General features: G+C 36.5%; 1 protein-coding gene and 1 pseudogene across 1 annotated transcript in view; one reads left to right on the forward strand and one right to left on the reverse strand.

Annotated features, from left to right (window-relative positions):
- Nucleotides 1-14,117, forward strand: part of DACH2 (dachshund family transcription factor 2) — a 672,782-nt gene that overhangs the window by 626,685 nt on the left and 31,980 nt on the right. The gene's annotated exons all lie outside the window — the stretch shown is intronic.
- Nucleotides 11,849-12,476, reverse strand: LOC129023832 (COP9 signalosome complex subunit 8-like; annotated as a pseudogene).

Below are 14,117 nucleotides of genomic sequence, written 5' to 3' on the forward strand. Positions count from 1 at the left end.
TCTTGAATCCCTATGTATTGTGGGAGTGACCCGGTGGGAGGTAATTGAGCCATCAGGGCAGGTCTTTCTAGTGCTTTTCTCATAATAGAGAATAAGTCTCATGAGATCTGATGGTTTTATAAGGGGGAGTCTCCCTGCACAAGCTCTCCTGCCATCCATGTAAGATGTGGCTTGCTCCTCCTTGCCTTCTGTCATGATTGTGAGGCCTCCCTAGTCATGTGAAACTGTAAGTCCATTAAACCTCTTTCTTTGGTAAATTGCCCACTCTTGGGTATGTCTTTATCAGTAGCATGAAAACGGACTAGTACAATTGCCTTTAACGAGGAGTTGAAAAATAAATCTTAAAAAAAATAGCACCAAATTTTAGTGTCAACATAGAAGCATGTTTCTAGAGTTTTAAATGGAAAATAATAATTTTGTGCTGACACTTTTGAGTGAAAATTAAAAGATCCAATTTACTCTCTCAGGGCTAGAAAATGAAACACCACATCCAGGGGTGGTGGCTCAGGCCTGTAACTCCAGCACTTTGGGAGGCCAAGGCGGGTGGATCACCTGAGGAGTTTGAGACCAGCCTGACTAACATGGCGGAAGCCTGTCTCTACTAAAAAATACAAAAAAATTAGCCAGGCATGGTGGCGTGCACCTGCAATCCTAGCTACTCAGAAGGCTGAGGCAAAAGAGTCTCTTGAACCCGGGAGGCGGATGTTGCCATGAGCCGAGATCGCACCATTGCACTCCAGCCTGGGCAACAAGAGTGAAACTCAGTCTCAAATAAAAAAAAAAAAAAAAAAAAAGAAAAGAAAATGAGTCAGCACTTATTTTACAGTGTGAAATAAATGTAGATGCACTGGCCAGAATGTGAAACATAAATAGGGTTTTTTACTCCAAAGCACAACACTGTAATGCAACTTGTTATTTTGTTAGCTGCAGAAAATCCATATGTGTCTGAGCAACCTCAATTCTTTCCTCCTCCAAAGAAATAATTGTACTGAGGAGCATAAGGCAGAGAGAGAGGAGATATCAAAGCAAGTTTTAGAGAAGAAGTGAAAATTTATTAAAAAGTGTTAGAGCAGGAGCGAAAGGAAGTAAAGTTCACTTGGAAGAGGGCCAAGCGGGCAACTTGAGAGATTCGAGTGCACTACTTGACCTATTGACTTGGGGGTTTTATATGTTGGCATGCTTCCAGGGTCTGTGTCTTATTGTTCCCTTGAGGTGGGCTGTCTGCATAGGTAGTGGCCTGCTAGCACTTGGGAGGGGCCGCATGCGCAGTTTACTGGAGTTGTGAGCATGCTCACTTGAGATGTTTTTTTCCTTATCAGTCAAGTATTCCTATAGGAAGATCATATACCAGTTAAACTCTGCCATTTTGCTTGCCTCTTAGTGTGCATGCTTAAGCTTACTCGCCCAGCTCCTGAGATCTCATTGGGAAGCTGCTGATCACCGGCTTCAGGTGTTTTCTATCTAGTGGGAGACTGATTTTCCCTGGTGCTAGCTGCAACCAATTACTATTTTAGAGAGACAGCTTCACAACCACCTGACCACCTTATGGTTGCCTGACATTCCTGGTGGGGTGTGGGTCTCTTGCCTGTTCATTTCCACATAACTACCTACTCTAATTTGAGACCCCAGTGTATGCAACTGAATTTTCTTCTACATGTTGCATGTCTTTTCACAATCATTGGACTGCAATGATATGCAAAACATTATTTGTAATCATACCACTTTCCCACTTTTTCTTCTCCATTATGATTTCTTTTATTTTGACTCATAATACCCACACTTCAATCTAATGAGGATTTCCCCTTTCCCTTATTGTTACTGAATGGAGATTTTTCTCACACCAATGGCTGAATTGCAGAGTAGAGAGGAAAACAACTGCTCAGAAACTATCAGCCAGGAAACGAAACCTTATTTATATTCACATTACATAGAAGACACATTTAAGTCACTGGAAACTCACTTTAAGTTTCTCTTTTTTTTAACCTCCTTCATAAAATACCAACTTAAATTTAAAGTTGAATGGGGCTCTAAGAATATTTAGAAGGTATTTGTTTGTTTTAAATAGGCTGGCTCTACTCCTAAGGTACATCTAAGTACACTTTCTCCTGATTTGTCCTTACTTATACGGTTAGCTTTCCACTTTTTGAGAATTCAAGAGGTATTTTTAAAATCCATATGTCTGCATCTTAAGAGGTTTTTTTCCCCCTCAGACAAACCTTTATTCTCAATTTATATTACTTTAGACCATTTTACTATGAATGTAAAAATTGTGTAACTATGATTACTGATTCATGAAATAAGAACAAAGTTGTGATTTGTTATTACAAATGGTTAAATTGTAGAGGCTTCTTTGTGGTTTCAGTAATGGAAAAGGACAGCAGCTCCCATGAGGTAATTTTATCTTCCTTGTGAAAGAAGGGAATCACCCGTGTCTCTGATGGAATTTTTGTGTGGCTTTACAGCATCAGGTATTCAATCTTAGGTTAGATCTTTAAAGGATGATTGAATATTTGGATAGTGTTTAGTCTGCATGGCTAACACAAATACATTTACCCTAACTTTTAGGTTTCAACAACCTCTTGAAACCATTAAAACCCAAAAGGTTGCATCTGGTATCAATAGTTTTTTAAAAAATTCCAAAAACCATAGATGGAGTCTGTTTCAAATGCTCTATACAATTTATAAAACATATCCCTGTCTTTTAATTATTTTCAGTGAAAATGTTCTAAATCATTGTGTTTATTCAAAAGGTGTGAAAAGGAGTCTGACATCTTTTAAGCCCTAGATAACAGCATATAGCTCTATCTTGGTTCTAATAAATGAATTTGAGCAAAGTATAAGATATGGCCATGTGCATAACACTGAAGGGAGATAAGAAGATAAAATGTAGTTAAATACTATACATTTGTGTGTAAATGCATTTTCTGTGTATGGAGACGCTGCAGCATAGAGGTAACATTTTTGCATATAAAATATGATGCCAAAAGGACTCATAAAACTACCTTTTTGTCAAGGCAATAGAAATAGATGTCACCTATTTCCCTAGTGATGTACATTTTGACAAAGGTGGAGGAATGGAATTAACCAAAGGAAAATTACAATGAATAATTGAATTTCTTGGTTGTAATTCAATTTTGGATAATACTTCAGTACTATGGAAATTATTTTATTTTGCCTAGAAAAATATTTCACATGTGTACTGTGTTTCTTGGTAGAAATGGAGAGAGTAGCTTTACGTTTTATATGCACTTGACTATCATATACATGTATGCACACACAGAGATTTGTCATTAAAATTGAATTGGACAATCAATTCAATCTGAAAAGATGTCAACTTTGCAAGATAATTGATTTGGTTTCTTTTTGTTTGAATTTACTAAATGTTTTTACACCCAAATGATTCAACAATAAGGGTCAATTAGTTGTATGCATAGACACAGCTCAAGTTGTATACAGCTATGGCTAGTCTTTTTTGAAAGTACAGCATTCAGTATTAAATTATATTTGTTGTATGTAATAAAGAACAGGTACACAAGAGATTAGAATCCACAAATTTAAAATTCTGTTTTTCTACATATTATGACTTAAATAGAATAAATCCACTTTACATTGTAAATACCATTGACTCTTGAACAATGCAGAAGTTGGGGCAGTAACCACCACCTGCCTCCAGTCAAAAATTCACATATAACTCTTTGTTTGTTTGTTTGTTTGTTTTAAGCAACAGCGTCTTGCTCTGTTGCCAGGCTGGAGTACAGTGATGCAATCATATCTCACTGCCGCCTCAACCTCCTGGGCTCAAGGAATCTTCCACCTTAGCCTCCCAAGTAGCTGGGACTACTGATGTGTACCACTATGGCTGGATAATTTTAAAAATGTAGAGACAGGGTCTTGCTATGTTACCCAGCCTGGTCTAGAACTCATGGCCAAAAGCGATCCTCCTGCCTCAGCCTCCCAAAGTGCTTGGATTACAGACATGAGCCACCATGCCTGGCCACATGTATAACTTTTGACTCTTCAAAAACTTAAAACTACTAATAGCCCTCTGTTGACTGGAAACTTTATTGATAATATAAATTGTCAATTAACACATATTGTATGTTACATGTATTATATACTGTATTCTTACAATACAGTAAGCTAGAAAAAAGAAAATTTATTAAGCAAATTATAAGGAACAGAGGATATATTTTCTATTTATTAAATGGAAGTATATAATCATAAAGGTCTTCAACCTTACTGTCTCCATGTTGAGTAGGCTGAGAAGGAGGAAGAGGACTGGTTAGTCTTGTTGTCTCAGGGGTGGCAGTGGTAGAAGAAAATTTGTGTAAGTGGACCTGCACAGTTCAAACCCATATTGTTCAAGGGTCAGCTGTAGTATGTTGTTACTAAGGACATAAAACAATTTGGTAATTAACTCTCAGAGAGTAAGAACCTAGTTCACACTAAGCATAGAACACTACTTAAAGAAATGATCTCCAGTAATGCTAGAAGAATCATACAACACTTCTTTTCCACTTATATAAACCCATTCATTTTGAATTTAGGGAATATTCATTTGATAAGCAGTGAATCAATACCTCAAATCCTCTCCTAATTACTGGCTTTCTGACCACTAGACATGTTTACAATATTGAACAATCCCACTTCAGCCACATTCAACAGAATGAATGTTAAGCTGTTGAGTGCTCTTTCCTTAAATTAAGGATCATGGGAAGTTTCTAGGAATTCAGTCTAGGAATCTATTTCCCTTAGGCTTTTGTATTCTAAGCCTTAATATGTGCTCTCTAAGAAGCTCTAGCTTATTTCTAATGTTCATATGACTTTCTGTCATATGTAATTTAGAAAACAGATATTTATTGACTGTCTACTGTGTATAAAGCAAAATGATAGCCTCTGCAGAGGAAAAAGAATAAGTAGGTCATAGTCCCCACTCTCAAATAATTTAAGTCTAACTAGAGATTTAAGATGTTAACATGTGAAGTTTTTTTACTTTTATATTAAGTTCAGGGGTACAAGTAAAGGTTTGTTACATAGATAAACTTGTGTTATGGGGGTTTGTTTTACAGATTATTTGATTACTGATAAAGCATATAAATAACATTTGTAGAACGTATTTTAGTAGGTAGTATGAGATTCTATATGTGTGGTCAGAAAATTTATACTGCATAGGATTTCAAAGTTAAAGGTTTTTGTACTATATCTTTGCTTTCTTCAAAAGTGTGGACATCTTTAAGAGGCAGGGAGGAATGATTCTTGTTTAGGCTTCAATATTTTGGCAGGCATGTTACATAATCTTAAAAAGAGGCAGCTAGATAACAGGTGGAGGTTTTATATTTCCTTATTATAACTTTATTCTTTTTGCAAAACAATTGGAAACTGCCAGTAAAATTTATTGATATATAATATTTGTATATTTTATGCAAGATATGCAGTATTTTGTCACAAGCATAGAATGTGAAATGATCATGTCAGTGTATTTAGGGTATTCATCACCTCTGGCATTTGCCATTTCTATGTGTTGGGAACATTTCAAGTGCTCTCTTCTAGCTACTTTGAAATATATAATATATTGTTGTTAACTATAGTCATCCTATGCTGCTATCAAACATTAGAACTTATTCCTTCTATTTAATTATATTATTGTACCCATTAACTAACCTCTTCAACTCCTTCCCCCAACACACATACCTTTCCCAGCCTCTGATAACTATCATTCTACTCTCTACCACCATGAGATGTTTTTTAGCTCCCACGTATGGATGATAGCATATAATATTTGTCTTTCAGTACCCAGCTTATTTCACTTAACATAAGGACCTCCTATTCAATCTATGTTGCTGCAAATGACAGGATTTCATTCTATTTTATGGCCAAGTAGTATTCTATTGTGTATATATACCGCATTTTCTTTATCCATTCATCCCTTGATGGACACTTAGGTTTATTCCATATCTTTGCTATTGTGAATAATGCTACAAACCCATGAGAGTTCTGATATTCCTTTGATATACTGATTTCTTTTCCTTTAGAAAAATATCCAGTAGTAGGATTCTTGGATCACATGGTAGTTCTATTTTTAGTTTTTCAAGAAATCTCCATTCTGTTTTTCATAGTGACTGTACTAATTTACATTCCTACCAACTTTGTATCAGTTCCCTTTTCTCCACATCTTCTCCAGCATCTGTTATTTTTTTTTCTTTTTAACAGTAGCCATTCTAAGATGACATCTCATTGTGGATTTAATTTGCATTTTCCTGATAATTAGTGATGTGGAGCCTTTTTTATCTACCCATTGGCCATTTGTATGTCTTCTTTTGAGACATGTTTATTCATGTCTTTTGCCCACTTTATAATGGGATTATTAGGTTTTTGGTTTTTTGGGGTTTTTTTGCTATTGAGTTGTTTGAGTTCCTTGTATATTCTGAACATTAGACCCTTGTGGGATGAATGGTTTTCAAATATTTTCTCCCATTCAATAGGTGTAGTGTCTTTATTCTGTGGATTGTTTGCTAGTACATTTTGAAGAAAGGTACTAGTTAATAAAATTGATTATTGAGATACATATAAGAGAATACACTCTTTGGGATAAAGGAAGGATGTGGGAAGTGCCATTTTACTCTATCTTGAAGGGTAGGGAGAGAATACACACACATCACACACGGTTCCCATTCACAAACATAAATAAAATTTCTGAGGACTGACTAGAAGGCAAAGTGTAATAGCAAGAAAGATCATAAAAACAGAAAAAAAATTTCCAAATTTCAATTCCAAAAATTCTGAATTTATCATTAAACTGTTTTTGCTTCTAATTTAAACTCTGATGTTCTCTACTTTGAGGGCTTTTTTTGCTACTCTGGCTCATTGAAAACTTACACAAACGTGTAAAGCACATTGAGCATGTAACATGTCATTTTTATTTGCCAAATTATAGTCATCAAATGATACCTTGTACAGAAAGAGTAAAACCTATGCTGAAGTGAAAATGTATTTCCTGGATTCATTTTGGAAAACATGGTAACACTGCAAGTTGGAAGCCTGATTTTTCATTGTCATACTAGCACACAAAGTGCATTGTACTTAAATCTTTTTTAAATTTCAAAAGCAAGACATGTAAAAATGAAAGAAATTTAAAGAATGTGGGCTTTGGTATATAAGAAGACCTATTCTCACTCTTAAAATTATTTAAATAGGTGCTATGGGAAGCCATTGCCTGTATAAGGCTTTTAAGATATTTACAACAAAACATTTCCCTGTGATTGAATTTTTCCAAGTACTAAAATACCATGGAGAAATATGTTTACCACCAGTTTTATGGCTCCCTACATGCATTCTCTATAAACCTTGTATCTGCTTGGACACAAACAGTATTGCAAAAAGACACCACGCCATTTGAACAGGGTATACAGCTTTGAAAGCGTATGCCACAGTACTAATGGGAATGTCAGTAATATTATGAGTAATACAGTTTTAATACCATTCTTTTATTACAGGAGACCTAAGTAATTGTTCTTATTTTACATCTTAATTTTAGTAGGAGTATTTTATATCTGTAGAGATACTACCACTATTGTGTTACAGTTTTTGGCCTCGGTGCTGATATGGGATATAACATTTGTGAAGTCTAAGCACGGAAAAACATAATGGTAAAGTTTTCCTTTACAGCATGTATTATTCCATTGAAAAGCAAATAAGAAATAATTACCTGGGACCTGAAAATGCAACCCCCATATGCTTCAAAGGTTTGGGTTGACAATGTTTAAAAAGCTACAAGGTATCAATAATAGAATTTTGCTAACCAGTGAGTCAATTTTCTAGGCAAATGGGGCAAGACAACACATGTTGTAAGTAACTAGATGAGAAAGTATCTTCTGGAAACGTGTAGCAGTGGCAATAAAGCAAGACACATCAGTGTTCAAACTTGAATAGCATATTGTATTGCTTTTCACCCTCAAAATTTTTTAAAATATGCCAACTGTCAGAGACAGTGGTAGGTAAGGTTAGATGGTTATACGGATTATTAGTAAAGTCTCCTGAGAAATTGGGATGTTGATGGTGGTTGAGAATCATAGGCTGACTATGATGCACTTCACCATCTGTTAATATAGGTATTTTAACTGGCGATAAGATCAAATATCTTGTCATTAGCCAAGAAGAGGAAGTAATTTCAATGCCATGTTAAAAATACAGTATTTAGCCATTCACACTGGAAAAATGCCTAATGGGAAATGAATAATGGAGGAGAGGTGACAATGGACAGAAAGGCAGTGAGCAAAGTGATCTTCTCTAGTGATCAAATAGAATTAAGAAAGTTAAAATCTCTAAGTGAAGTGAGTAGATATAGCTTTTCAGGCGACGGAAGCATGTTCTTTTTTTTTTTTTTGAGACGGAATCTTTGCTCTGTCGCAAATGAATAATGGGGGAGAGGTGACAATGGACACAAAGGCAGTGAGCAAAGTGATCTTCCCTAGTGATCAAATAGAATTAAGAAAGTTAAAATCTCTAAGTGAAGTGAGTAGATATAGCTGTTCAGGTGATGGAAGTATGTTCTTTTTTTTGAGACAGAATCTTCGCTCTGTCGCCCAGGCTGGAGTGTAGTGGCGCTATCTCCACTCACTGCAAGCTCCGTCTCCTGGGTTCATGTCGTTCTTCTGCCTCAGCCTCCCGAGTAACCGGGACTACAGGCACGTGCCACCACGCCCGGCTAATTTTTTGTATTTTTAGTAGAAACGGGGTTTTACCATGTTAGCCAGGATGGTGTCGATCTCCTGACCTCATGATCCACCTGCCTTGGCCTCCCAAAGTGCTGGGATTACAGGCGTCAGCCACTGCGCCCGGCCGCATGTTCCTTAAGGTTATCCAAAGCAAACATGAAGGCAGATGCAGAACAAATGCAGAAATGGCTAACATATGATACTGTGTCTGGAATTTATTCCTTCCAGTGGGTTCTTGGTCTTGCTGACTTCAAGAATGAAGCCGCGGACCCTCGCAGTGAGTGTTACAGTTCTTAAAGATGGTGTGTCCGGAGTTTGTTCCTTCAGATGTTCAGATGTGTCCGGAGTTTCTTCCTTCTGGTGAGTTCATGGTCTCACTGACTTCAGGAGTGAAGCCGCAGACCTTCGCAGGGAGTGTTACAGCTCTTAAAGGTGGCACGTCTGGAGTTGTTTGTTCCTCCCGGTAGGTTTGTGGTCTCGCTGACTTCAGGAGTGAAGCCACAGACCTTTTCAGTGAGTGTTAGAGCTCATAAAGGTAGTGCGGACCCAAAGAGTGAGCAGCAGCAAGATTTATTGTGAAGAGCCAAAGAACAAAGCTTCCACAGTGTTGAGGGGGACCTGAGCGGGTTGCGGCTGCTGTCTTGGGTGGCCGGCTTTTATTCCCTTATTTGGCCCTGCCCACATCCTGCTGATGGGTCCATTTTACAGAGTGCTGATTGGTACGTTTACAAACCTTTAGCTAGAAACAGAGTGCTGATTGGTGCGTTTTTACAGAGTGCTGATTGGTGCGTTTACAAACCTTTAGCTAGACACAGAGTGCTGATTGGTGCGTTTTTACAGAGTGCTGATTGGTGCATTTACAAACCTTTAGCTAGACACAGAGCACTGGTTGGTGTGTTTACAATCCTTTAGCTAGACAGGAAAGTTCTCCAAGTTCCCACTTGACCCAGGAAGTCCAGCTGGCTTCACCTCTCAATACTAAACTGAAAATAACTTCATGGGACTCAAATGTTATAATGTTGATTTTTAAAGCACTTTATCCAAATAAATGACTCACAAAATATACCAATTTCATAGAATTGGAATTTAGGGCAGAAATTTTGGGTGCTTTGTTTAAGTCTGATTACAAGATATTAGTATTGAAAGATCTTACATATTAATTTTCTCTTTATTTTCCTTTCTTCATGTTGCAGAATTTCTCTGGTTATTGAGTTCATAATATTTACACATTCATAAAAACAGAAAATGTTAAACATCTGCATTTAATACTAATCGTTGAATTTTGTAGCGCTTCATGTGAAGTATATCTTAAAAATAGTGTTTCTCCTAAAGAAGTATCATTGGCTCTGAGTACAATAGTCACACCTTATTTGCGGGGGATATGTTCCAAGACGTCTGGTAGATGCCTACAACAGTGAAGAGTACTGAACCCTATACATATTGTTTTTTTTTCTATACATACATACCTGTGTTAAAGTTCAATTTATAAATAAGGCATAGTAATAAATTGACAACAATAACTGATGGAAATATAGAACAACTATACTAATATACTGTGTAAATGTTATATGAATGTGTTCTCTCTTTCTCTCAAAACATTTTATTGTACTGTACTCCCCTGTTGTCTGATTGCCATTTACTAAGAGTAACAGAAATCTTTGGAAAATGAAATCACAGATAAGGGGCAACTACTGTGTGTATAAGGATAGAATCCAATTGGGAAAGAAAAGAGGAAAAAATAATAGTGACTAAAATGTCACTGGAAGTTGAGAACTGACTATATTTCTCTTTACATTTCAAGCTTGGACAGATGTTAAAGATGTTTAATAAATATTTATTTTACATACATAAGTATATATATAATATATATTTATATTTGCAGGCTACTAAAAGCATCACACTCTTACTGTCTGCATAAACCCAGCCTCAGCATAGACATAGTTTTATATTCGGTAAACACTTAACATTCTTCTTTCAAACTAAAGCACTTATGATAGAAAAATGAGAAAAAAATTCTCGAGTACTAGGGCTATTAGCAAAAGTGAAACATGTCTGTAGTGTCTTCGCTTCAACATTTGCCATTCCGTATGGATCCATAAATATTTATAACAATAGTAAGTAAAGGAATTTTAGCATTAATAAAATAAGGTCGAATTTGCCAGGAAAAATTAAGATAGATTTTTCATATTTCTTTCATTTAAATGTTTATTGAACAAAAGCAGAATAAATGAACTAAGGGTTGTTTTAACCTGTAGATATAAAACAGCAACTTCAAATATTCAGAAGGGTGTCACACAGAGAATGAAAGACTTGTTTAGTATTTCTGCAAAGGGCAGAACTTGACCCAAAGGATAAATGCAAGCAATCAGTAGGCCATTGGATAGTTGTACAAAGTGTATCACATATCTTAATTGCTTCTTTCTCCATATAATGCGTTCCACACTTAACTTTTCCCATCTTATAAAAGGAGATAATACAACGTAATGCTTCTCATGAACTTCTTAAATAAGTCACATTTTCATGGCAAGCCCTCCACTGCCAGCAATAGATGTACTCATAGTATTGGAAAACATCTAAAGTTAACAAACTGGTTTAGTATAAAAATGGTTTATTTGTTCCTCAGACATATTTCTGCATTTTACATTAGTGAATCTCAGAAGTTGGGGAGAAAAGAGAGCATAGTCTCCAAAGAGGGTGAATCATAATCCCTAGCAATACAGATATTGCCCTCAAACTCCAAATGAATCATTACCACTATCCAACAATGGTACAGATGAGAGTGCGGTGTGTGCTGGGGCATCTGCATAGACAAAAGACAGTTGACAACCACTGTTCCACAAGAAACAGGAAATCTTATTTCACAAGTCACTAAAAAACAAACTAACTGCTGTAGTGATGAGAGGCTCCATCCAGACTGTTAAATATTACAAAGTGAGAACTGTTTCAACAACTATTCAGCATAATGTTTAAGAACAAAATGTACATAAAACATTGTACTTTATATGTATATTTTATCACAGTAAGAAATGCTGAGGTGCTTCATCTATGCAACAAATTGAAAATAAAAACTTTACATTTCTATATTTGTCAATATACAGGATTCTGAAGGTGGATCTTAAACTCAGGATGATAAATCAGTTATCAAGGAAAGCCACATAACCCGTCAGTCTGGATAACTGCTTTTCACTGGGGATGGGTGAACTGGAATTGGCTCTGGCAAAGGAATAAACTTGTTAAAAGAAACATCCAGGGCCCTTGCAATTGGCTTTCTGGGCATAACCATTCTTATGGTTGGGTCAGCTTGCCATTCTTGTTTTAATATACCTTTCACAGCCTCTTCTACAGGACATCCAACAAAGGCTTCAAAATCATCAGCGATTATTGAGCTATACGCTTGAGAGGGCAGGGCAAAGGCTCATCTCCTTGTTGTATCTCTAAGTGCTTCCATAATTGACTGGAACGTCTTAGGCTACTGGTAAGCATTGAGGGTTGTATACATCCCGAAGAAATCTCTATGCCAGAATTTTTTTCCTATTGAGCAAATTCTCCCAAGTTCAGAATTTGCAGATTTTATAGCAGATGGTACTCTTTCCCAAAGATATCTTGGATTATTCATGTCTTTATGGAGCAAATAAAAAGCTAGAAGCTGACCATACACTGGGGGTGCAGCAGTTCCTCCAAGAGCCTGGAACTCTTGGTTCTCACACTGATCCAACAACTTTTTGAAACTGAGACACTTTCCTTCATCATTGCCACTGGCATCTTCCCAGCCTATCTTGCAGCCACCCCTTCCCAACAGCCAGACCCCAAACTGTCCCCCTTTTCCTATATTCTTAGTATAAAGTACACTTATCTTAAACTTGCAAGTCTGCATGGGAATAAATATACAACTTAAATTAAATTTGAGGGGGAAATGCGACTCGGTGGCTGGCAAGATGGCCGAATAGGAACAGCTCCTGTCTGCAGCTCCAAGGGAGATCAATGCAGAAGGCAGGTGATTTCTGCATTTCCAGCTGAGGTACCTGGCTCATCTCATTCCGACTGGTTGGACAGTGGGTGCTGCCCATGGAGGGAGAGCCGAAGCAGGGTGGGTCGTCGATTCAGACTACTTCGGTAGTTTGAAGACTTCAGGCTCAAACTACTTTAGAGCTAATCTGAGAGAGTTCACTTACAGAATTACAAGTTTATTCTTTTGTCTGGTTATTAGGAAGACAAAATACAATGCTATAATACCTTTATTAATTCATGACACATTAAGTAAATTCTTCACTCAGTTTACCAGAGTAAATTTTTTTAAAGAATTTATTGGGTAAATCCTGGAATCAATGTATATTCAGTGCACTTCTTTTTCTTGAACATTCCAGATCTAGAAGGCTAGAATAGCTTCAGATGTAGCTCATCTTTTTGAGGGCCAACTATATGCTCAGTACCGTGCTAAGTGTTTTGCATTTGAGTTTTTTCCTTTAAACTTCCCACAAACGCTCTGAGGTAGATCTTTATATTCTACAAATAGGGTCACTGTGTAACATCCCAACACACAGAGACATTCAGTAATGTTTATTGTGCTATAAGAAGAAGGTAGACTCATAGGAAATAAGTTAAAATCAGAAAGGGACGTATCAGATGATTAACCTTTGTATAATCATTTACGTTCAACTGCATGATACATTTTTGAAAGATTTCTAATTAATTGAAAATTTTTTTTGAAAATATTCCTCTTTGTCTAATAGTTATTAGAGAAAATCACCACCACACTTTTCAATTTATACCATTTTGATTTATGCCACAATACAATGCACAACTAGGAACTCAAAAGTGTTTCTGATAAAAGTCATTAAGTAAGGTGAGACTATTGAAATAGAAGAAAGTAAAGTTGAATGAGTCCCCACAAACTAGAAATGAAGATGGGGAAGAGGCAGTGTTAAAACACAAAACAAAATGGCACATTCACATGTTCTAGTGCTGGCATTTACACATCCTTGCCTCTTTGGATATATATTATGAATTATTTTGTTATTATTTTTATCAGAAAAAGAGTGTCCATAAGATGGTATGAATTTTCATAGCAATAGACAGCATCTAAAACTAGGATTGTGCTTTTGGTAAAGGTTGTTAAATTAAGCATTACTAATAGATACAAACTTCTTTGATAAAACATAAGAAATTTTCAGGCGAGAAGCAACAGCTTTTTTGTTTGTTTCTTTCTTTGTTTGTTTGTTTTTTGAGATGCAGTCTCACTTTCTTTCCCATCCTGGAGTGCTGTGGTGTGATATCGGCACACTGCAACCTTCGCCTTCTGGGTTCAAGCGATTCTCCTGCCTCAGCCTCCCGAGTAGCTGGGATTACAGGCACCTGCCACTGCGCATGGCTAATTTTTGTATTTTTAGTAGAAATGGGGTTTCA

Source organism: Pongo pygmaeus, chromosome X, assembly GCF_028885625.2.
Source record: "Pongo pygmaeus isolate AG05252 chromosome X, NHGRI_mPonPyg2-v2.0_pri, whole genome shotgun sequence".
In the NCBI taxonomy this organism is placed as follows: Eukaryota; Metazoa; Chordata; class Mammalia; order Primates; family Hominidae; genus Pongo; species Pongo pygmaeus.